The sequence below is a fragment of the Schistocerca nitens genome, chromosome 3 (genome assembly GCF_023898315.1).
Source record: "Schistocerca nitens isolate TAMUIC-IGC-003100 chromosome 3, iqSchNite1.1, whole genome shotgun sequence".
NCBI classification, from domain to species: domain Eukaryota; kingdom Metazoa; phylum Arthropoda; class Insecta; order Orthoptera; family Acrididae; genus Schistocerca; species Schistocerca nitens.
The window spans coordinates 761,897,044-761,920,177 of record NC_064616.1 but is presented as its reverse complement, the minus strand read 5'-3'; positions in this window follow the sequence as shown (position 1 = coordinate 761,920,177).

Here is a 23,134-nt window from a genome sequence, read left to right as displayed (position 1 = left end):
TGCAAAGATGTCAATCTCCCTGTGTCTCCTGTGATGTAGCGTGGCCGTTGGCTGACAGTCGACAGCTTTTACTTTCCTGTACCGTGGCTTTGGGGCAACGATCAGAACAGCGTAACTCGATTCTCGTCTCGTGTTTCCTGTGTAATCGCTCTTCAGCTAAAACTGTCACTCAGAAGCCAAAGCATTTCTGTTGTGCTCGCCAGAGTGGCTACTCACAGGTTCCCAATATGTGCGCGGCACGTATTGTCTGTAGTATTTAGATTGCAGAGCCAGTATCCACATTATACACTACTGGCCATTAAAATTGCTACACCACGAAGATGACGAGCTACAGACGCGAAATTTAACCGACAGGAAGAAGATGCTGTGATATGCAAATGATTAGCTTTTCAGAGCATTCACACAAGGTTGGCGCCGGTGGCGACACCTACGAAGTGCTGACATGAGGAAAGTTTCCAACCGATTTCTCATACACAAACAGCAGTTGATCGGCGTTGCCTGGTGAAACGTTGTTATGATGCCTCGTGTAAGGAGGAGAAATGCGTACCATCACGTTTCCGACTTTGATAATAATAATAATAATGGCGTGTGACGAGGGCCTCCCGTCGGGTAGACCACTCGCCTGGTGCAAGTCTTACGATTTGACGCCACTTCGGCGACTTGCGCGTCGATGGGGATGAAATGATGATGATTAGGACGACACAACACACAGTCCCTCAGCGGAGAAAATCTCCGACTCAGCCGCGAATAGAACCCGAGCCCTTAGGATTGACAGTCTGTCACGCTGACCACTCAGCTACCGGGGGCGGACTCCGACTTTGATAAAGTTCGGATTGTAGCCTATCGCGATTGCGGTTTATCGTATCGCGACATTGCTGCTCGCGTTGGTTGAGATCCAATAACTGATAGCAGAATATGGAATCGGTGGGTTCAGTAGGGTAATACGGAACGCCGTGCTGGATCCCAACGGCCTCATATCACTAGCAGTTGAGATGAAAGGCATCTTATCCGCATGGCTGTAACTGATCGTGCAGCCACGTCTCGATCCCTTAGTCAACAGATGGGGACGTTCGCAAGACAACAACCATCTGCACGAACAGTTGACGACGTTTACAGCAGCATGGACTATCAGCTCGGAGGCCATGGCTGCTGTTACCCTTGACGCTGCATCACAGACAGGAGCGCCTGCGATGGTGTACTCAACGACGAACCTGGGTGCACCAATGGCGAAACGTCATTTTTTCGGATGAATGCAGGTTCTGTTTACAGCATCATGATGGTCGCACCCGTATTTAGCGACATCGCGGTGAACGAACACTGGAAGCGTGTATTCGTAATCGCCATACTGGCGTATCACCCGGCGTGATGGTATGGGGGTGCCATTGGTTACACGTCTCGGTCACCTCTTGTTCGCACTGACGGCACTTTGAACAGTGGACGTAACATTTCAGATGTGTTACGACCCGTGGATCTACCCTTGATTCGATCCCTGCGAAACCATACATTTCAGTAAGATAATGCACGACCGCATGTTGGAGGTCGTGTACGGGCCTTTCTGGATACAGAAAATGTTCGACTGATGCCCTGGCCAGCATGTTCTCCAGATCTCTCACCAATTGAGAACGTCTGGTCAATGGTGGCCGAGTAACTGGCTCGTCACAATACGCGTCACTATTCTTGATGAACTGTGGTATCGTGTTGAAGCTGAATGGGCAGCTGTACCTGTACACGCCATCCAAGCTCTGTTTGAGTCAATGCTCAGGCGTATCAAGGCCGTTATTACGGCCAGAGGTAAAATCGCATTTATCTATCTTCTACGGGTTTTGGGAAAATCTCACGATATACAGCCGTGGCTTAATTGGAGCCCTTTTGCCCAGGGCGTAGGTTTGCCAAGTATTACAACACCAAAGAAGGTGCGAGGGAAACTGCTCTGTAAGCCAATAAAGCGACACTATTCAGACGGTGCCACAACGAAAACTATATTGTTAGGCATCTCCACAGATATCTGGACAAAACCACCCAATGCTGTCCTGTCTGGTTAACTGTTCACAACCAAGTTCAAGCACACCAACCTCCAACTGATAATTAGTGACACGGACTTCATTTGGTGTGGATCAGTCAAATATCTTGGACTTAACTATAGTCAAGAGTTCGTCTTGTAGATCGCACATAACCAGTGCGGTCAACAAGGGTTGTGGCCTGTTTCATCAATTGCACACGCTCTTTAAGATAGACACAAAACTGAAAATCTGTCGTGCCATCACATTTAGGGCAATCTTTTATGGTTTCGAAATGTGATCAGTAGTCGCCGACACTCATCTGAAACCACGACAGACCATTTAAAATAAAGTTTATTTGGGTTATAACAAATGCTGCCCGCTACACCCTCAACACTCATGTGTGGTAGCGTTTAGAGCAAACATTGATACACCAATGATTCAGCGAAACTCCATTACATTTTATATGAAAACAAATTTTTGGCCGAATAATTTCATAAATTCAATGGCCCAAGAACCCCCAAAATTCACTTAATAAAATAGTAAATATGACCCTTAGAGAGCACTTTACGGTCTGACACACATTTACGTGCTAGAAAAACAGAAAAACTATATAATTCGAACAGCCGGCCGGTGTGGCCGAGCGGTTCTAGGCGCTTCAGTCTAGAACCTCGCGACCACTACGGTCGCAGGTTCGAATCCTGCCTCGGGTATGGATGTGTGTGATGTCCTTAGGTTAGTTAGGTTTATCACATGTCAGTTCTAGTATAATATATTTGTCCAATGAATACCCATTTATCATCTGCATTTTTTCTTTGTGTAGCAATTTTAAATGCCAGTAGTGTATTTCATCCATGTTTAAGGTAGGGCGGTCCTTCTCAGATATCCAACGCAACAAGGCCGATCATACTTTCAGGCAGCCACATACAGCACATAGACCTATTATGATCAGAATGTAGGTACTTGTCTTGTGTTATGAGACTATAAATGTGTAAGTAAGTAAGCCCTGCAGTAGAGATAATCCGTACGGGTGTTGTGGAAGTTCAGTTCCCGGCTCTGTAACTGTCTGCAGCGGACGAAATTCTATTAGGGTAGATCTCAACGGAAACGTACGTGGAGCTGTAAGAACGGCCACCGCTTTCAAGGCCCCAGAAAGTTAATCCACTGAATGATGTCTGCGAGACTTTGTGACTCCTTACCACTTTTGCGTTTTCCGCAGGCCATTACGTGACACTCGTTCTGCAGTAGCCCAGGAAGTTGTGAAGATGCTATCTGAGTTTCTCTCATCGCTCAAACATCGTAGATCACCAAATTATCGAAAGCATCTGCAAAGTAGGTCATTATAGCAATGTCATACTTCATGGGGTGTTATCTAGCCGTTTATTGAACTATCTGACCGGAAACTGAATTGGCGTTGGTTGAATCCACGGAACTCCCTATTAGCGTGCAAATTGTCTCACAGGGGACTTTGTTAAATCTTAACTAGTACACTTAACAGGCAAATTGGCCTGTATGAGTTGTATTCCATGGGGATTTTGTATTTCGACATTTTTTGGTGCTGTGAGGCTGCTGGTAGCTGCCCAAGCCGTAGTGCATCATCCGTAATGGGCTCCAGATAAGATGTAATATGCGGAATAAGTTGTTTCCGTAATTCCGTGCGGATACTAATCGCGTGAGCACTCTTTCGCATTCTTTGGTCCAACTAACACCAGCACTAGCTGAAGAGTGGAAATGAAAACTGTTCTAAGTGCTATTTTCTCAAAAAACGCTTTTTCAGTGCTGTTGTGTTCTCGGTACTCTGTTGCATACCCCTAGACCAGTTCCAAGTGTCAAATCATGAAGAAAACGTTTCAAAATTAGTAGTGGGACTGTCTGAGGTATAGGTGCAGTCTTCGTTGTTGTCAGATTTCCCCCTCCTTCTATGATGTCATGCAAAATTGCCAGATTTCCCCCTCTCCCTCCCCCCATCCCTCTGACACAGGACAATTTCTCTATGCATAAAATCGTGGGAAATTCAAAATAGGCCAAATGTGCTACATAGTGCTCCTCCACTCCTATGATGTCACAACTCACAGCCCAGCGTAAAATGGTGGGAAATTCAAAAGCCCAAGACGGGGAGTTATCCTATTGGCCGAAAATCCCAGAAGGCAGAAGCAGGTCACTTGTGCTACTTATAGGATCCATGATAGCGGACTCTGGGATACTGGTGCTGCCTGCATGATTGTCAGATTCCCCCCTCCCGCCTCCCCCAGCACTATGATGTCAGAATACAAGATGGCTGATCCTGGGATACTGGTGCAGCCTGCATGGTTGTCAGATTTTCCTCAGCCCTATGACTCCAGAATTCAACTTGGCTGACCATGCTGCCCGCATGGTCGCCCTCTTACTTGTTCTAAGCAGATAACTGAAGGTGGCATCCCAAGATGGTCGCCTGGTTTTCCCATGACGTCTCAGCTTCCCACCTTAAGTTTGAAGCTGGCTTCCCCTTAGTTTACAACTATGTACAGTTTAAACATTATTAGGAATAAGGAAAAAACCAAATACCACAGCACAGAGTGCCCCCCTCCACTATGCAGGCTGCCATCCTCGTCTGACACTGTCAAGTCAAGGAACTATTTAGGCTGGGTCAGTGGCAGATGCATCCACACCTCACGTACACCGTAGTGCCAGTTGTATAGACAACGTGTGTAAGTTCATTGGGCTTCACCACCAGCTGTGTGACTCATTCACACTGCTGTCTGCATAGGACCACTGTCTGCACACATTAGTATTCTGGCCGTGAATAGCGGGCTCTGTGCACCCTACATTGCCACATTTGTCACCCTGTGACATCACAGTGATGGTCGCCCTGGCCTCTTGTCACCCCCATCAGTACTTTGTTGACCACTGGTGCACCACCAATGTCTAATGGACCTACTTTTTAAGTGTGCTCATGATGCATTCCTGCAGGTAATTGCCCACCAGATTGAGATTTCAAGTGGGTTCAGATTTGCTGTATTTATATCCGAGAGAAAGATGTTTTTCCGTGCAGGTCTAAGCCTTAGGAGATGTAAAAATGTTTTTCACGCACCCAGAGTGTACCATACGAAAGCACTTACACTTACTATTCCAATATTAGCCCGTTTGAACCTGGCTGGCCGGCCGCGGTGGCCGAGCGGTTCTAGGCGCTTCAGTCCGTCAGTCCGGAACCACATGGCTGCTATGGTCGCAGGTTCGAATCCTGCCTCGGGCATGCATGTGTGTGATGTCCTTAGGTTAGTTAGATTTAAGTAGTTCTAAGTTTAGGGGACTGATGACCTCAGATGTTAAGTCTCATAGTGCTTAGAACCTGGCTGCTATCTATAGCACAGGTGTTTTCCCCTACATTATGATGAGTAATGCAACACATATTTTCCTGAAAGCAGGTTGGTTTTATTCAGAATTCGAACACACCATATTATTCTACACTCTTTTGGCTACAAACCCCTATTTTTCAACATAATATCCCTTCAATGCGACGACCGTACGCCACCTTACTGGGAAGGCCTGTAAGCCTCCATGGTGCCACTCTACTGGTCGACGTTGGAGCCAACGTTTTGCTGCATCAGTAACCTCCCCATCATGCGTCTTCTGCTGCCCCGGTAGTGCATCCTTCATTGGACCAAACAGATAGAAGTCGGAAGGTGTGACATCTGGGCCGTAGGATAGGTAAGGGAGAACAGTCCAATGAAGTTATGTGAGGTCATCTCGCGGGCACAGACTTCTTAGAGGACCTACGTTCTCATGGAGAAGAAGAAGAAACTCATTTGCATTTTTTGGCTCGTTTCTTAAGTTTCCTGGGTGTAGCGCAGTACACTTCAGAGTTGATTGTTGCACCACGAGGGAGGATATCAAACAGAATAACGCCTTCAGAGTCCCATAAGACTGTCGCCCTGACTTTACTGGCTGATGGTGTAGCTTTGAACTTTTTCTTCGGATGAGAAGTGGTGTGACGCTACTCCATGGACATGTTTCATCGGCTGTGACGATGTTCAAGAAAAAATTGTCATGATCAGACTTGTAACATGCACACTTCCGCACAGATGGACCCTTGTTAGCCGGCCGGTGTGGCGCTTCAGTCTGGAACCGCGCGACCGATACGGTCGCAGGTTCGAATCCTGCCTCGGGCATGGATGTGTTTGATGTCCGTAGGTTAGTTAGGTTTAAGTAGTTCTAAGTTCTAGGGGACTGATGACCTCAGATGTTAAGCCCCATAGTGCTCAGAGCCATTTGGACCTTCGTTGTTCATTATGGTCTTCCTTTAGGCGGCGGGCACACACGTTTGATTACCCCAACTGGTAGACACGTGTGTCAGCACTACCAACAGAGACGTCCAGTTGAGCAGCGAGGTGTGTGATGGAGGACCTCGATTGAGAGTGTTGTAACGTTACAACATCTCAGGACTCAGAACAGAGTGCGGCCGATGACACGCAAGAGATCAGACAGGTTTGCGTGACCTTGTTACGATGATGACTCGCGCCTCACCCAATGACACACAGCGCTTTTGTTCCTTGCCAGGTCTCCGTACACATTCTGCAAGTGCCTATGAATATCTGTGATGCTCTGGTTTTTCATCAAAAGGAACTCAATGAGAGCCCGCATCTCGTGGTCGTGCGGTAGCGTTCTCGCTTCCCACGCCCGGGTTCCCGGGTTCGATTCCCGGCGGGGTCAGGGATTTTCTCTGCCTCGTGATGGCTGGGTGTTGTGTGCTGTCTTTAGGTTAGTTAGGTTTAAGTAGTTCTAAGTTCTAGGGGACTTATGACCACAGCAGTTGAGTCCCATAGTGCTCAGAGCCATTTGAACTCAATGAGAGGAACGCACCTCCGTTACAGAAGCCATTTTGAAGGCCATGTATAGTGCCGTCACACGACATTTACGTTTATATTTACCTATCGGAACTTCATGAGACTATAGGGACTAACCTTTTTCAACCTAAATTGGCGAGAAAAAAATGAGTTGTATTGTTTATTGACCGACCTCCGTACTTATAGCTGACAACATGAAAACCCACTTCGCAGGTGTAAACATGTTATTCCTCTGCAGCGAGAAACCTATTATCCATTCATCAATAAGAGGACCTAGATATGCTATTTGTTGTTTACAGGTACCAACCTGCTAGCTAATTACAGAAGACCTACATTTTTCCACGGTAATTTACTTGCTAGAAATGTGAAGACATACGAGTACTTTCTGACGTCAGGATTTCAGAGTTTCAAGTTACTCCACGCACGCACACACACACACACACACACACACACACACACACACACACACACTGGAAGACAGTTCATCCGGTATTAGTAATCAAATGCGTAAACCTTTCAATATGATAATGAAGGAATAAAGACTACTTTAATTCAAAACAATTGTAACTCAGTCAGCGAATGAAGAAACCTGAAGATGATAAACGTACGTTAATAGCCTTCCACATATATCGTGACCCACCTAAAACTGAGTAATGGTGTGAAGTCAATGTGAACCAGTCTTTCGAGTAGTAGTTTAACACCAAAGATTCAAACAGTAGATCCTGTAACTTTATGTACCACATCGAATACACCCTTTTTTTGATGAAGTTATTCATACTACATATTGCAGATAAATAATGATTTCAGTTAGTAATGAGCAGTTAAATGATTAAAATCCCCTTCATGAAGCGTCAGGCTACATCACCACCACCATCATGTAAGTATAGGCAAAGTTCTTGTGTATATGTGTGTCGTATCTGGTTTAACACGGTTTGTTTCCAGATAGTGTTGTGCAGCACCCATTGGTGAAGATGTCTTAACAAGGCGATATGTCCATTTTCAATAAATCTTTCCTCTTAAATTCAAGTCAAAGTAAAGGTGTGTGCACTGCGATGATGTCTGATTATGTATTCAAGCCAGCTATCATTTTTGAAAACCGTCGTTATTGTAGCACTAACGTGATATTATCCCCTACAGAGTGATGTCAGCTGCATGACAGCTCAGTTACGCTTGGAGGCATGTTTACCCGAAATACTCAGCCGCCCACATTGGTATTAGGTGATCAGAAGATCAGTGCAGGCGATTTCCCGTGAACGTTTTTTTGAAACAGAATCCAGTCACAAGCAGGAAGGAACTTTTAAGAATTTAGTGTATAGTAGTTAAGCCATACAGCACGAACCACGAACTCAACCAGAGATTGGTAGCCGTACATTTATATCTTCTAAACACTTTGTAGTAATTTATTAGAACCGTCATGACGAACTCCGAAACCACAGAAATTTTTTTTTTTTCTTTATTGTATTTCAATTCCCCATCGGGGCGGGCTGGCAGCAGCATATGCGCTGCTCTTCAGCCGAAAGACATAGAACAAAACAATAGAAGACATTTAAAAACAGCAAAGGAGAGAATAAGGTGAACATAGATATAAAAAAGGGGGAACATCATGGAAGGCAATAGACAAAAAACGGGGTGACTGTCAAATGGAGATAAAAAACTGTTTAAAAGTAGCACACCCAAAAAGCGACACACTGCGACGATTAAAAGAACACAAGGCACAGTAGGACTGGAGCATAAAGGTATCGACGGATGGCGTAGCACATAACGTAACACTGACGGCGAACCTCAAGGCAGTACACAATTAAAATCACACCTCTTGACGCATAGGAGAAACAGCACTAAGCACAACACTGATGTGGCACACTGATGATGATCAATACAGAGGATCTGCCAGGCGCTAGGAGATGAGGGAGACCTGAAGAAGGGAGGGAGGGGTAAACCACAGAAGAAGATATTTTGATATGTGTTGCGAAAACGCGGAAGTATATATGAGTTTAAAATGTTCATGTAGGAATAGAATTTCGTTTTTATTTGAATATGTGTATACTCCTGCAAGTACGTGTATGTCATCTGTCTTCTTTTTTCTGACGCTTGGAACCAGTAACACGGACAGGTTATGTGGGCGCAGACTTCACGTGGGACAGCTGTTCAGATGACACGCAAGGGACGGCCACGCTCGGCCCGGCCCCAGCCAGTAACCCAAGCGCCACCAGAGGTCACTGACCTGTCGGACCTTTTCTCCATCATGGGTCACGTGGCTGAAGTATCCTGGCACTCAGGCAGTATTTAGATCGACACTCGGGGCACACTCAGGCAGTTCACTCCAAGTGAGTTACCTGGGTTTGGCGCCGATTGCGAAAGCATCCCGACTATCAGGATCTGACCCCGGAGCCACCACTACGACAGTGACGCCGTCCACGCCGGCCTTCGCCTCCAAGAGCTGCCATTGTGGACTTACAACATTCATGGCCGCTACACAGAAGAGATGTGGCCTACGCTGCCATGACTAGCAAATGGACTTCGTAGAATTTGTCTTTGTTTTTCAACGACAATACACCCGACTTAAACTTTTGTGGATTCCTTCTGAACTTTAACGTTTGCATGTCCCTTTTGGACTTTGATTGTGGCATACTTAGTGTATGGACAATGGACGTTGGAACTTTCAAATTTCTGTGACAATTTCAGTTCTTCAGCCTTCAGATTTTATTGTTGTCCCTTCAATATTCACGAAGTGACTTGGTTTCAGTAACTACGCTCCAAACTATTTCCCGTCAGAGAAAAATGTTTACGCGTGTTACAATAAACTTAATATTCATTGATACCTGGGTATTTCCCTCTGCTGCCTTCGGCTGACACATCAGTGTATTCTACCTAACTCAGATGTACATCAGTATTCCAAAGCGACTGATAAGAGACAATAAAAACTTATTATTGCATTCAAACGAGATAATACGAATTTAAAACATGTTTACCAGCCACATACAGCAAGAGACATGATAGTTGAAGATTTTACAACTTTAGCAGAAATTGATGGAATCATCCACAGTACAGCTTTTTGGTTGTCGATGAACCGAAACAACTGAATGACTGTCTATACTAAAAGAACTTTCAGGAGGTTTTTAAAAGTCAAAAATTAAAAACTAAAACCCCCCCTTAAAGTTCTGTTGGTTTAGATAATCATTCAGTTGTTTCGGTTTATGGATAACCGAAAAGCTGTACTATGAATGATTCCAGCAACTCTGCATAAAGTTGTAAATTCCTCAACTAACATGTCTCTTCCTCTATGTGGTTCGCAAATATGTTTTAAATTCGTATTATCTTATGGATAATCACTTCATTATACACATTATACATCAGGCTATGGATAAATTTGCACGCCCACCCATCCAGAATCAATCAGAGGGGAAGGGAGAATATTCTTCTGTATGACGATGCCAAAACTCAGTCACTCGATGATGGTATCAAACGCCATACTACTAGACTTGATGTAGTCAGCAGAAGTACCAGGAAAGCAAACACTCATTCTCAGGAAAGCGGTAATGTAATTGTAAAGATGCAAACTAGAGTGTATGTAAGTTGTACACTGCTTAGCGTATAACAACGTGTCAAAGAAAACATAATGTTGTTGAACTGCACAAGGCTGTCTGCGAGAAACTTTGATTGCTAAAGTTAGGTTATGGAAAGAGATCAGTCATTCAGTGAAACGTTTAGGTCTGTTACAGTATCTATTCAACGACTCTCGAAAGCGAGTGAATCTGAATATGATATTGTCGATTTCATTAAACATCACAGCAATAGTCATATAGATAAAATGTAAGGAGTAAACATGGAGAAACCGTATATGCTGGGTACTCAACCTCTGAGTTTAACCAATAATGCAATACATACCAACGATAGCGAATTTGAAAGAACAACTGGTTTACTGAATCTGACATTTAAAGAAATCAAAAAACTCGACAGTTATCACCGAAAGCAATAGAAATGTATCGCCAAATTTTACGAATGACATGTACATCTACATAATACTCCGCAAGCCACCTAATGGTGTGTGGCGGAGGGTACTTTCGGTACAACTATCTGATCCCTCCAACCCTGTTCCACTCGCGAATAGTGCGTGGGAAGAAGTTTATAGAAAAAGTGTATAAGAAAACCGATGGAAAAGGAGCAAAAAGACCCAATAGTTCGAAATACAAAAACCTTATTAAACTGGCGTTAAAAGACGTACCTGGCAGTGACATTATTAATATTCGGAACAGGAAAATTAACAATCCATCATGCTACTGAGACGACCCCAAAGAAATAATTGAATGATTATGACTGCTCACAGCGTCGGCTACAGCTGTGAATACAGTTCATTTGAATAACATCACTTCAGTAATTTCAGAGCTTCGAGAAAGAGGTATCATCGAATAATAACGGAAACAGTAGATCAAGAGGTCCATAAACCAGTATGCAAGACTTACTTGCGTAGGCGTAATACAATTCGAGGTTTGGATGACTTACAGCAGATGGATCTTGTAGATATGAGACAGTATTAATGGGAAAACAATGGTTTCAAGTATATTTTAATGGTCATTGATAAGTGCTCGAAATTTTCCTGGGCCTTATCTGTGGAAAAAAAAGACGTGATAGCAGCTGAATAGGTATCTGTTCAATTATTGCAGCCGGAACCAGTCGCATCACAGACAATCTTTAAACAGATCATGGTGGCAAATTTTATAATAGATATTTCATGACAGTAATGAAATGGTATGGAATATAGCACTACTCAACGTCTATCAGATGAAGGCAAGTATCGTGGAACATTTGAAAAAAACAAGACCTCTTCCGAACAGATCTTGATGGCTCAATGGTACCGACCAACCGCCATGTCATCCTGAGCCCATAGGCGTCACTGGATATGGATATGGTGGGTCAGAAGGCGGCATACCCATCTCCTGGCCACTGTCAGTTTTCGCGACCGGAGCCGCTTCTTCCCTATCAAGTAGGTCCTCCATTGGCCTGACTAGGGCTGGGTGCACCCTAGTTGCCTTAAGTACTCAGCAGACTCAAACGGTCATCCATCCAAGTGCTGTCCAACCCTGACAGCTCTTACCTTTGGTGGGCTGACGGGATCCTGTGTTACCTCTGTGGCAAGGTTGTTAGTGTGGAACATTTGAATTGAAGAATAAAAGCATGAATGTGGATGGACAATTCTTATAAAAGGATGATATCTTCCTGCAGATTATTGACCTGTATAGCCGGATTGTGATCCGAACAATAAAAATGAAACCAACTGATATTCACGATTATGCGCTTCTAAATACTGTGTGAAGTCGTATTAAAATGGTAGATCTGCACAAATAGAAATTTAATGTAGGTGACTTACTGTATATCTCTACTAATACTAAACTGTAGGACCCTCATGTCTGTCCATCCGTCTACTACTAGACGAATTTTCATTTGGTTTTCACAAGTAACTTGAGCGTAGCTAGGGGTAACGTATAGGCTTTACTTCATCAGAATCGGGACATGTAAAAATGGATAGCGTAATTTAAGGTTTTATGTAAAATCGTCTGCTCAGCTTAGTAGTTCTGTTGTTTACCTCAGTGACACGACCATCACGGCGTAGTATACCAAGGAACCAATAGACGGTGCTGGAATTTTTTTTAACTGAGTGACAGATGTGTTTTCGGAAGTTTACTTCAGTGACAGAATTTAGCGCACCTGGCTTTCCACCACACAAAAATAATTTGAAAAACGGCGTGTCAATTAACCTGTTGCGGAATTTATGCCCACCGAAATTGTGTAACGGACCGATGCTTTAAGTGACTTCTCTCCAACATATCATCGCAGAAGCGGAAAATTTGATGGAAAGTGGTGCAGGCTAGCGAGTTCTTATACTCCGAATCCCACATACTCCCAACAATACACCATTTCGCTATAAACGTGTCCAATTCCCGGTGAGCTTATGTTATGCCATGACCATAAAGAAAGCACAAGGCCATATGGTCATTGGAGCTCAGTTCGAAGACGGACTCATCACTGAAGATATTCTATCCCAGTGAGTGAGACTCCACGGCGAACGGCGGGACACCAACCTCATTGTCGCCCGTCATACGGCCCGACAACCAGGAAAGATGCTCTGGGTGGCATTTCTTTTCATAGCAGAACCCAGTTGGTTGTCATCCGCGGAAACCTTACAGCACAGCGGTATGTCGACGATATTCTGCACCCCATTTTGTTGCCCTTCATGGCAAGCGGCTACATTTCAGCGAGGTAATGAACGCCCTCACTCACACGGCGAAAGTTTCTAATGCTTGTCTTCGCGCTTACCAAAGCCTACCTTGGCCAGCAAGGTCGCCGGGTCTCTCGCAGTTGAGAACGTTTGGAGCATCACGGGCAGGGCCTTCCGAGCAACTCGGGATTTTGACGATCTAACGTGCCAGTTGGACAGAATCTGGCACGATATCCCACAAGATGGCATCCAACAACCTTATCAGCCAATACCAATCCAATTAACTGCTTGCATAAGGGAAAGAGGTGAACCAATGTGTTATTGACTTGATCAATTTGTGAATTTCTTTTTCTTCAATAAGTCAAATCTTGCCGGCCGGTGTGGCCGAGCGGTTCTAGGTGCTTCAGTCTGGAACCGCGCGACCGCTACGGCCGGTGGTGAAGGAGGTCATGCGACTGATACCCATAATTTTCAAACTTCTGTATGTTATATACGGTTAAGAAAATTGAAGTTTTCTGTTCAGAATCATCAATACCATCACCCCTCAAAGGATGTGCCTTTCCTCCTGACTCAACCTGTATAAAATGGAACACAAAATTCAAACAGTTTGGTATGATTACATGAATGACAGGAAGCACATCAGCAGAGGTAGTGGTACTCTTGACGAATTACCTGTACAACTTCGCATCACCACATATAATTATTCACATGTAATTATTATGGGATAGGCACTGAGCTTGAGAAATGACTTACACATTTTCGCAAGGGAATAAATTTTTAGATGATTCCTGCGGACAACACGATATCGCGTAGGCAGAAAACAAGGATCTCGTAGGATTTCATTTTGCACATCGAAATTTGGATGGCAGAGCTACGAAAATACAAGCAAGATGGGATAACGGTATTGGTCAGTGTATCGCGACACTTGTATTCGATAAAAGAATACGTGCAAAACTTAAATCGGGTATGGGGCTAAATTTCAGTTGAGCTATGAATACAGCTCGTTGTCTGTTGAAGATGAGGAAGAAGAAGGAGAAGATCACATCAAGCGTTTAAAAAATACATTCAGTTATTAATGGCGGCAGCTAAAAGAGCCTCTAATGGAAAACTGATTCAAATGCCAAGTGTCCTGCCACTGTCAGCACATCGGGTGGTATTATTCCAGCTATATTGAGACTTTCAGCAATTGGCTCTTAAGCTAGTGGCGCTGCAGCTATCGCCAGAACAGTGAAACATGCGGAAAATGCACGGCAGCAGCTTGATGAAGCAAAAAGACGCAATAGGTTCAAGGAATCGGTGGCTATTTGGAAAGAACCATTTTTAAAACCACATAGGACGGGGTATGAATTGATCATTTAAAAAAAAGGCTGCTTGTCATACTGCCCAGCAGACCGCTGACAAATGTACATCTGATTAAATCTGTCAAAAATTTCTCTGTTCCAAGATTTCGTGGAGTGTTTATGTGGAATACACTACCTAAGACTATGTGGAAATCTAATGAACTCAGGATTGTAAAAATGGTTCAAATGGCTCTGAGCACTATGGGACTTAACATCTGAGGTCATCAGTCCCCTAAACTTAGAATTACTTAAACCTAACTAACCTACGGACATCACACACATCCATGCCCGAAGCAGGATTCGAACCTGCGGCCGCAGCGGTCGCGCAGTTCCAGACTGAAGCGCCTAGAACCGCTCGGCCACATCTGCCGGCCAGGGTTGTAAATTTTGACGTTGAGGGAGCAGGTGGAACTCACTGGGTGGCGTATATTAAAGGAAAACCCAAAATACAATCTGTCACTTTGATTCATTCAGCGATTTACAATCACCAGAAGCATTACGCCACTAGTTTACAGTAACGATATGTTCTACAATTTTCAATGTTACCAAAATTTCAATACATACCTGTGCGGACACTTATGTCCCATGTTCATTCTGTCAGCCAAAAAGAAGAAGAAGACGAAGAAGAAGATATAAAAGCAATAATCAAACACATCAGTTCATCAGTTGAGCTTGAGGAGTGGTGTCATACACTTTGACTTTAAAAGATCTATCGTTGGTGGAACATAGCAGTTACTTTCAACCAATCGACTTAAGAAAAGAGGATTGGAGTATTGCATTGTTGGACTGGATATGTATGACACTATTATTGAAAATCAGTCTACAGCTGAGAAGTGGTAAAGTTGTCCAAATATCCCACGGCACATTTGACACTGATGATTTAAACATATATTTAAAACAGGCTATACCAGATTTTGAGTTACACACTCGTGTCAATATGCTTAAAATGGAAGTAAGCATGTCCAAGGAGGCTATAGACTTACGAGTCAGCTCATTCAGTGGTTACATTACCCGTTAGCACAAACCGGACTGAGTCTAACATTGCAACCAGTTGGTTTCTCAACGACAAACTGAGTCATACAATTTACAGAGTCTTCTGTACAGTCGACCCAGATATGGGAAGCAACGCCATTTACCTCCCGAAGACTGTTCAGATATTAGATCGTCTCATGTGGAAGATTGTCGACCAATACGATCGTCTCATCGACCTGCGTGGTGAAGAAATAATTATACGGTTACATTTGAAGCAGAATGGGCATGTGGTATAAATCCAGCACATCCAGCCAACAGCTCGTCAGTTTTGAACCGAAATATTATGAATCATCAATTCATTGTCTTTGGGCTTGAAAATATGCAAGAACAACGTCGTCGCTCAACATAAATGCTCCAGTCGAATTTGATGAATGAATCATTCGCCAGCATTAATTCTGGCAGAAACCTTCTGCTTCAGTGATGTTCGAAAACAATGACGAGATCCGAGTTCTGATCGAGCACCAAGATGCGTTGACCATTCCAACCAACAGTTTCTTGTGTTTGTAGGGGAAATTCTGGAAGAAGGATGAAGCTCCTACAGCAACGTCTCATACGTAATGCATTTGCTTTCCTATTTCATGAAGTGGGGCACAAGCTGAATGGTGTTAACATTGACTGCACTCATACTGTAGGTATCACATCAACCTTAAAAACACTTGTCCGGCATCAAATTTAGACTTGAATCGTTTAGAAAATTCCGGATGGTTTGTGGAGAAACCGGTACCAGCTGACGAATACAAGCGACTCAGTGCGTGCGTACCTCTCAAAATAATGATAGGAAACTTGAAATGCAATAAGTGCAATGTAGTTAATTTTAAGCAGGAAGGCATTTTAGTACGAAATTGAATGGATGGTAATTCATACATCAAAGGAGTAGGTGCCAGTCATGAAGAGAATAAAATTAGTTATATAAGGCAGGCCAGCAGGCCGTATTTCACTTCACTCTGTTTACAGCATTCGTTTGTGTCGTTAGCATCTTCATCATCAGCAACACCGTATGAGACTTGGCAGCATCAGCAGTGACAGCAGCAGCTGCAAGCGTCCTCATTTTTAGAGAGAGGGTGATTATAGCAAGTCATCACTCTTCTTTGATGAAGACATGTTTTTAGGTTTAATGGAACGTTTCGCACACGAGGGTCTTGCACACAATTATTAGCTGTTTCCCGAGTCCGGCCCCGGTAGCTGAGTGGTGGTGGCGGTGGGCAACATTACGCCACATTTTGCGCATGTCTCAACATTTATCGTGGAACTTAGTTATATCAGAGACGAGCTTCCGCGCACGAGACCGCCATGCGCGAAGGATTTTTATGTTTGGCTGCTACGACGGATAAGTTGTAATGTAATTGAACTGAAACACCCCAGGTTGCATTGGCCGAAGATTTGGAGACATATGCACCAAAAATTCTTTCCTACCTTCGTTCGGGCACTGTGGTTCTCTGTCGCCTGTGGCAAGTTCAACACCCACCAACGGCTCCATGCAATTGGACTAGTGGACACTCCACTATGCCCGAAATGTCACCAAGTGGATGACGACCATCACCGCTTAACTTGTATCGCGGTGGAGGACGTCTGGCTCCTAAGAAGACGATGGTGGCTTGCTACCTCCGTGTGACCCCGCAACATATTACACCTGCTTCCTTCTTACATCCGGAGAGTGACTACTTTCCGGCGACTAAATCACAGTCGATCATCTGGATCAAAGGTTGGACGATCGCGTACCTCTATGGGGATACTGCCACGTCGCGACTTGACTTTTGGTATTTCTTGCAGCAAGCCCACAGTGAGGTTCATAGATGGTCCCACTATCGGAAAACCTTTGCCAATTATCTTCAGGCAGTCTTCCTTGACCCCCCACGCAGTTGGAATGTGCCGGGTGCAGTCGGTGTGCACATTTGACAGCTGATGATGAACCTCACGCTTCTCTCACCACTCATTATGTAATGCACATACTATACGATGAAATGGTCTATATGTTCCTTCTCACAGAGTGATCCTTCTTGAAAATAAATAAATAAATAAATAAAAACAACATCCCTGTTCCTTTCAATTTGTGATTTGTTTTAAAATCTTTTGTTTTCTTTCTTTTTGGCAGAGGATGCATTTCATTTAGTGTTTGTAAAAAAAAGGCAAGGTATAAAAAAAAGAAAAAAAAAGTGGTCAGCGTGACAGAATGTCAATCCTAAGGTCCCGGGTTCGATTCCCGGCTGGGACGGAGATTTTCTCCGCTCAGGGACTGGGTGTTGTGTTGTCCTAATCATCATCATTTCATCCCCATCGACGCGCAGGTCGCCGAAGTGGCGTCAAATTGAAAGACCTGCACCAGGCGAACGGTCTACCCGACGGGAGGCCCTAGCCACACGACATTTCATTTCAGCTGTTTCCCGCATGGGTGCACAACTGTGTATAAATTTGCGATACTTATAGACTGTGGTTGTTTTATGAATATTGAATGATGATAATCATTTCAGAGCAACTGTAGTAGATATGGCAGCACAATCTTAGGGTGAATAACGTATATCGAGTCAGTATTCGACTTTGCTGGCACCAGATGGCTCACATCGTAACATTAATAGGTGCACAGAAATATTGGCCACACTAAAGAACGTAATGATGATGATGATGTTATGTAATTTATATCTGTATCTCTTTGTGCACGTACGTTTTAAGTGCTGTTATTTCCATGTATGCTTAACAAGTCTCTTTATTTCGTTTTTTCTAGTGAGCCAGATGTCATCAACGCAGTGCATGCTATTCGTTATGGTGCGTTACATCCCAGTGAGCCAGCTCACACCGTCTCATGACGATGTTGAACTGGATGGTAATGACCTGCAGCTTACTATCACAGATGACGAGGAAATGCGTAATTCACACCCATGACCGATTTTCGGGAGGCAGCGTTTTTATATTTGAACCCGTCTGTCTCCCTCTCTCTATATGAGTATGTGTGTATAACGTTTTCCGCATGATAAATACAGATTGTTATCATGTTTCAGAAATGCTGGACGAATTGGAGCTGCCACCCTTATCACTTGCACCCAAACCTGGGCTTTTGTGAGCAGCAACGACAGCATCTACACCACCAGCGGCATCGAGTGCAACACAGCATGCAGCACCAGCAGCCATGACACAGCCCGTGCCTGGACTACAGCGACCAGCAGTGTCAGATCCAATGCCTGAGACATAGGCGAGCGCGAGCGCTGACGCTTCCACTGTCCACATTTACAGGGTGTTTCAAAAATGACCGGTATATTTGAAACGGCAATACAAACTAAACGAGCAGCGATAGAAATACACAGTTTGTTGCAATATGCTTGGGACAACAGTACATTTTCAGGCAGACAAACTTTCGAAATTACAGTAGTTACAATTGTCAACAACAGATGGCGCTGCGGTCTGGGAAACTCTATAGTACGATATTTTCCACATATCCACCATGCGTAGCAATAATATGGTGTAGTCTCTGAATGAAATTACCCGAAACCTTTGACAACGTGTCTGGCGGAATGGCTTCACATGCAGATGAGATGTACTGCTTCAGCTGTTCAATTGTTTCTGGATTCTGGCGGTACACCTGGTCTTTCAAGTGTCCCCACAGAAAGAAGTCACAGGGGTTCATGTCTGGCGAATAGGGAGGCCAATCCACGCCGCCTCCTGTATGTTTCGGATAGCCCAAAGCAATCACACGATCATCGAAATATTCATTCAGGAAATTAAAGACGTCGGCCGTGCGATGTGGCCGGGCACCATCTTGCATAAACCACGAGGTGTTCGCAGTGTCGTCTAAGGCAGTTTGTACCGCCACAAATTCACGAAGAATGTTCAGATAGCGTGATGCAGTAATCGTTTCGGATCTGAAAAATGGGCCAATGATTCCTTTGGAAGAAATGGCGGCCCAGACCAGTACTTTTTGAGGATGCAGGGACGATGGGACTGCAACATGGGGCTTTTCGGTTCCCCATATGCGCCAGTTCTGTTTATTGACGAAGCCATCCAGGTAAAAATAAGCTTCGTCAGTAAACCAAATGCTGCCCACATGCATATCGCCGTCATCAATCCTGTGCACTATATCGTTAGCGAATGTCTCTCGTGCAGCAATGGTAGCGGCGCTGAGGGGTTGCCGCGTTTGAATTTTGTATGGATAGAGGTGTAAACTCTGGCGCATGAGACGATACGTGGACGTTGGCGTCATTTGGACCGCAGCTGCAACACGGCGAACGGAAACCTGAGGCCGCTGTTGGATCACCTGCTGCACTAGCTGCACGTTGCCCTCTGTGGTTGCCGTACGCGGTCGCCCTACCTTTCCAGCACGTTCATCCGTCACGTTCCCAGTCCGTTGAAATTTTGCAAACAGATCCTTTATTGTATCGCTTTTCGGTCCTTTGGTTACATGAAACCTCCGTTGAAAACTTCGTCTTGTTTGAACAATACTGTGTTCTAGGCGGTGGAATTCCAACACCAAAAAAATCCTCTGTTCTAAGGAATAAACCATGTTGTCTACAGCACACTTGCACGTTGTGAACAGCACACGCTTACAGCAGAAAGACGACGCACAGAATGGCGCACCCACAGACTGCGTTGTCTTCTATATCTTTCACATCACTTGCAGCGCCATCTGTTGTTGAAAATTGTAACTACTGTAATTTCGAAAGTTTGTCCGCCTGAAAATGTACTGTTGTCCCAAGCATACTGCAACAAACGGTGTATTTCTATCGCTGCTCGTTTAGTTTTTATTGCCGTTTCAAATATACCGGTCATTTTTGAAACACCCTGTACAATGTCAGTAAGCGTCGGAGGCAGATGTCATGGTTTCGTTGCTGAGTCATAGTGACTGAAACGAGTATGGTGACTGTGTCAATATTCTAATTTTTGGAAAGTCAAAACAACGTTTTTATCTTATGGGTCACGTTTTTTTAGTTACGTCTACAGATTACTTTCTTTATTTGTTATAGTTGTAATATTGTGGTCGCGAAGTAGAGAGTACCGACGCAATAATTTACCATATTATTAAATCATGCCAGAAGACAGGGAAATAATTAAAAAAAGCTTTCTAGTTCAAAAAACGGAAAAGAAAAGCTGAAAAAGAAAAGTTCTTGAAGAAACTAAAAAATCACATGAATATTTATAAATACCTTAAAAGAAATTCTAAGGCAAGTACTTCAGATATTGAATCATTAGTAAATGTATCAGCTAATACACTCCTGGAAATTGAAATAAGAACACCGTGAATTCATTGTCCCAGGAAGGGGAAACTTTATTGACACATTCCTGGGGTCAGATACATCACATGATCACACTGACAGAACCACAGGCACATATACACAGGCAACAGAGCATGCACAATGTCGGCACTAGTACAGTGTATATCCACCTTTCGCAGCAATGCAGGCTGCTATTCTCCCATGGAGACGATCGTAGAGATGCTGGATGTAGTCCTGTGGAACGGCTTGCCATGCCATTTCCACCTGGCGCCTCAGTTGGACCAGCGTTCGTGCTGGACGTGCAGACCGCGTGAGACGACGCTTCATCCAGTCCGAAACATGCTCAATGGGGGACAGATCCGGAGATCTTGCTGGCCAGGGTAGTTGACTTACACCTTCTAGAGCACGTTGGGTGGCACGGGATACATGCGGACGTGCATTGTCCTGTTGGAACAGCAAGTTCCCTTGCCGGTCTAGGAATGGTAGAACGATGGGTTCGATGACGGTTTGGATGTACCGTTCACTATTCAGTGTCCCCTCGACGATCACCAGTGGTGTACGGCCAGTGTAGAGGATCGCTCCCCACACCATGATGCCGGGTGTTGGCCCTGTGTGCCTCGGTCGTATGCAGTCCTGATTGTGGCGCTCACCTGCACGGCGCCAAACACGCATACGACCATCATTGGCACCAAGGCAGAAGCGACTCTCATCGCTGAAGACGACACGTCTCCATTCGTCCCTCCATTCACGCCTGTCGCGACACCACTGGAGGCGGGCTGCACGATGTTGGGGCGTGAGCGGAAGACGGCCTAACGGTGTGCGGGACCGTAGCCCAGCTTCATGGAGACGGTTGCGAATGGTCCTCGCCGATACCCCAGGAGCAACAGTGTCCCTAATTTGCTGGGAAGTGGCGGTGCGGTCCCCTACGGCACTGCGTAGGATCCTACGGTCTTGGCGTGCATCCGTGCGTCGCTGCGGTCCGGTCCCAGGTCGACGGGCACGTGCACCTTCCGCCGACCACTGGCGACAACATCGATGTACTGTGGAGACCTCACGCCCCACGTGTTGAGCAATTCGGCGGTACGTCCACCCGGCCTCCCGCATGCCCACTATACGCCCTCGCTCAAAGTCCGTCAACTGCACATACGGTTCACGTCCACGCTGTCGCGGCATGCTACCAGTGTTAAAGATTGCGATGGAGTTCCGTATGCCACGGCAAACTGGCTGACACTGACGGCGGCGGTGCACAAATGCTGCGCAGCTAGCGCCATTCGACGGCCAACACCGCGGTTCCTGGTGTGTCCGCTGTGCCGTGCGTGTGATCATTGCTTGTACAGCCCTCTCGCAGTGTCCGGAGCAAGTATGGTGGGTCTGACACACCGGTGTCAATGTGTTCCTTTTTCCATTTCCAGGAGTGTATTTCTTTAGATTCTGAGCAATTGGACACCATAAATATACAATCATCTATTCAAAGTAATCAAACTGACCAGCCCAGTAAATCATTTCATGAACCCTCTGAAATCAATGTATGAATTCTGTCGTTGATGGAAGTATCAACGTACATGGAATAAAAGAATACAATGCTTCACATGTAGGTACGTGGCTAAAAATACTTGTTGTTGTTGTTGTCTTCAGTCCTGAGACTGGTTTGATGCAGCTCTCCATGCTACTCTATCCTGTGCAAATTTCTTCATCTCCCAGTACTTACTGCAGCCTACATCCTTCTGAATCTGCTTAGTGTATTCATCTCTTGGTCTCCCTCTACGATTTTTACCCTCCACGCTGCCGTCCAATGCTAAATTTGTGATCTCTTGATGCCTCAGATCATGTCCTACCAACCGGTCCCTTCTTCTTGCCAAGTTGTGCCACAAACTCCTCTTCTCCCCAATTCTATTCAATACCTCCTCATTAGTTACGTGATCTACCCATCTAATCTTCATCATTCTTCTGTAGCACCACATTTCAAAAGCTTCCATTCTCTTCTTGTCCAAACTATTTATCGTCCATGTTTCACTTCCATACATGGCTACACTCCATACAAATACTTTCAGAAACGACTTCCTGAAACTTAAATCTATACTCGATGTTAACAAATTTCTCTTCTTCAGAAACGCTTTCCTTGCCATTGCCAGTCTACATTTTATATCCTCTCTACTTCGACCATCATCAGTTATTTTGCTCCCCAAATAGCAAAACTCCTTTACTACTTTAAGTGTCTCATTTCCTAATCTAATTCCCTCAGCATCACCCGACTTAATTCGACTACATTCCATTATCCTCGTTTTGCTTTTGTTGATGCTCATCTTATATCCTCCTTTCAAGACACTGTCCTTTCCGTTCAACTGCTCTTCCAAGTCCTTTGCTGTCTCTGACGGAATTACAATGTCATCGGCGAACCTCAACATTTTTATTTATTCTCCATGGAATTAAATACCTACTCCGAAGTTTTCTTTTGTTTCCTTTACTGCTTGCTCAATATACATATTGAATAACATCGGGGAGAGGCTACAACCCTGTCTCACTCCCTTCC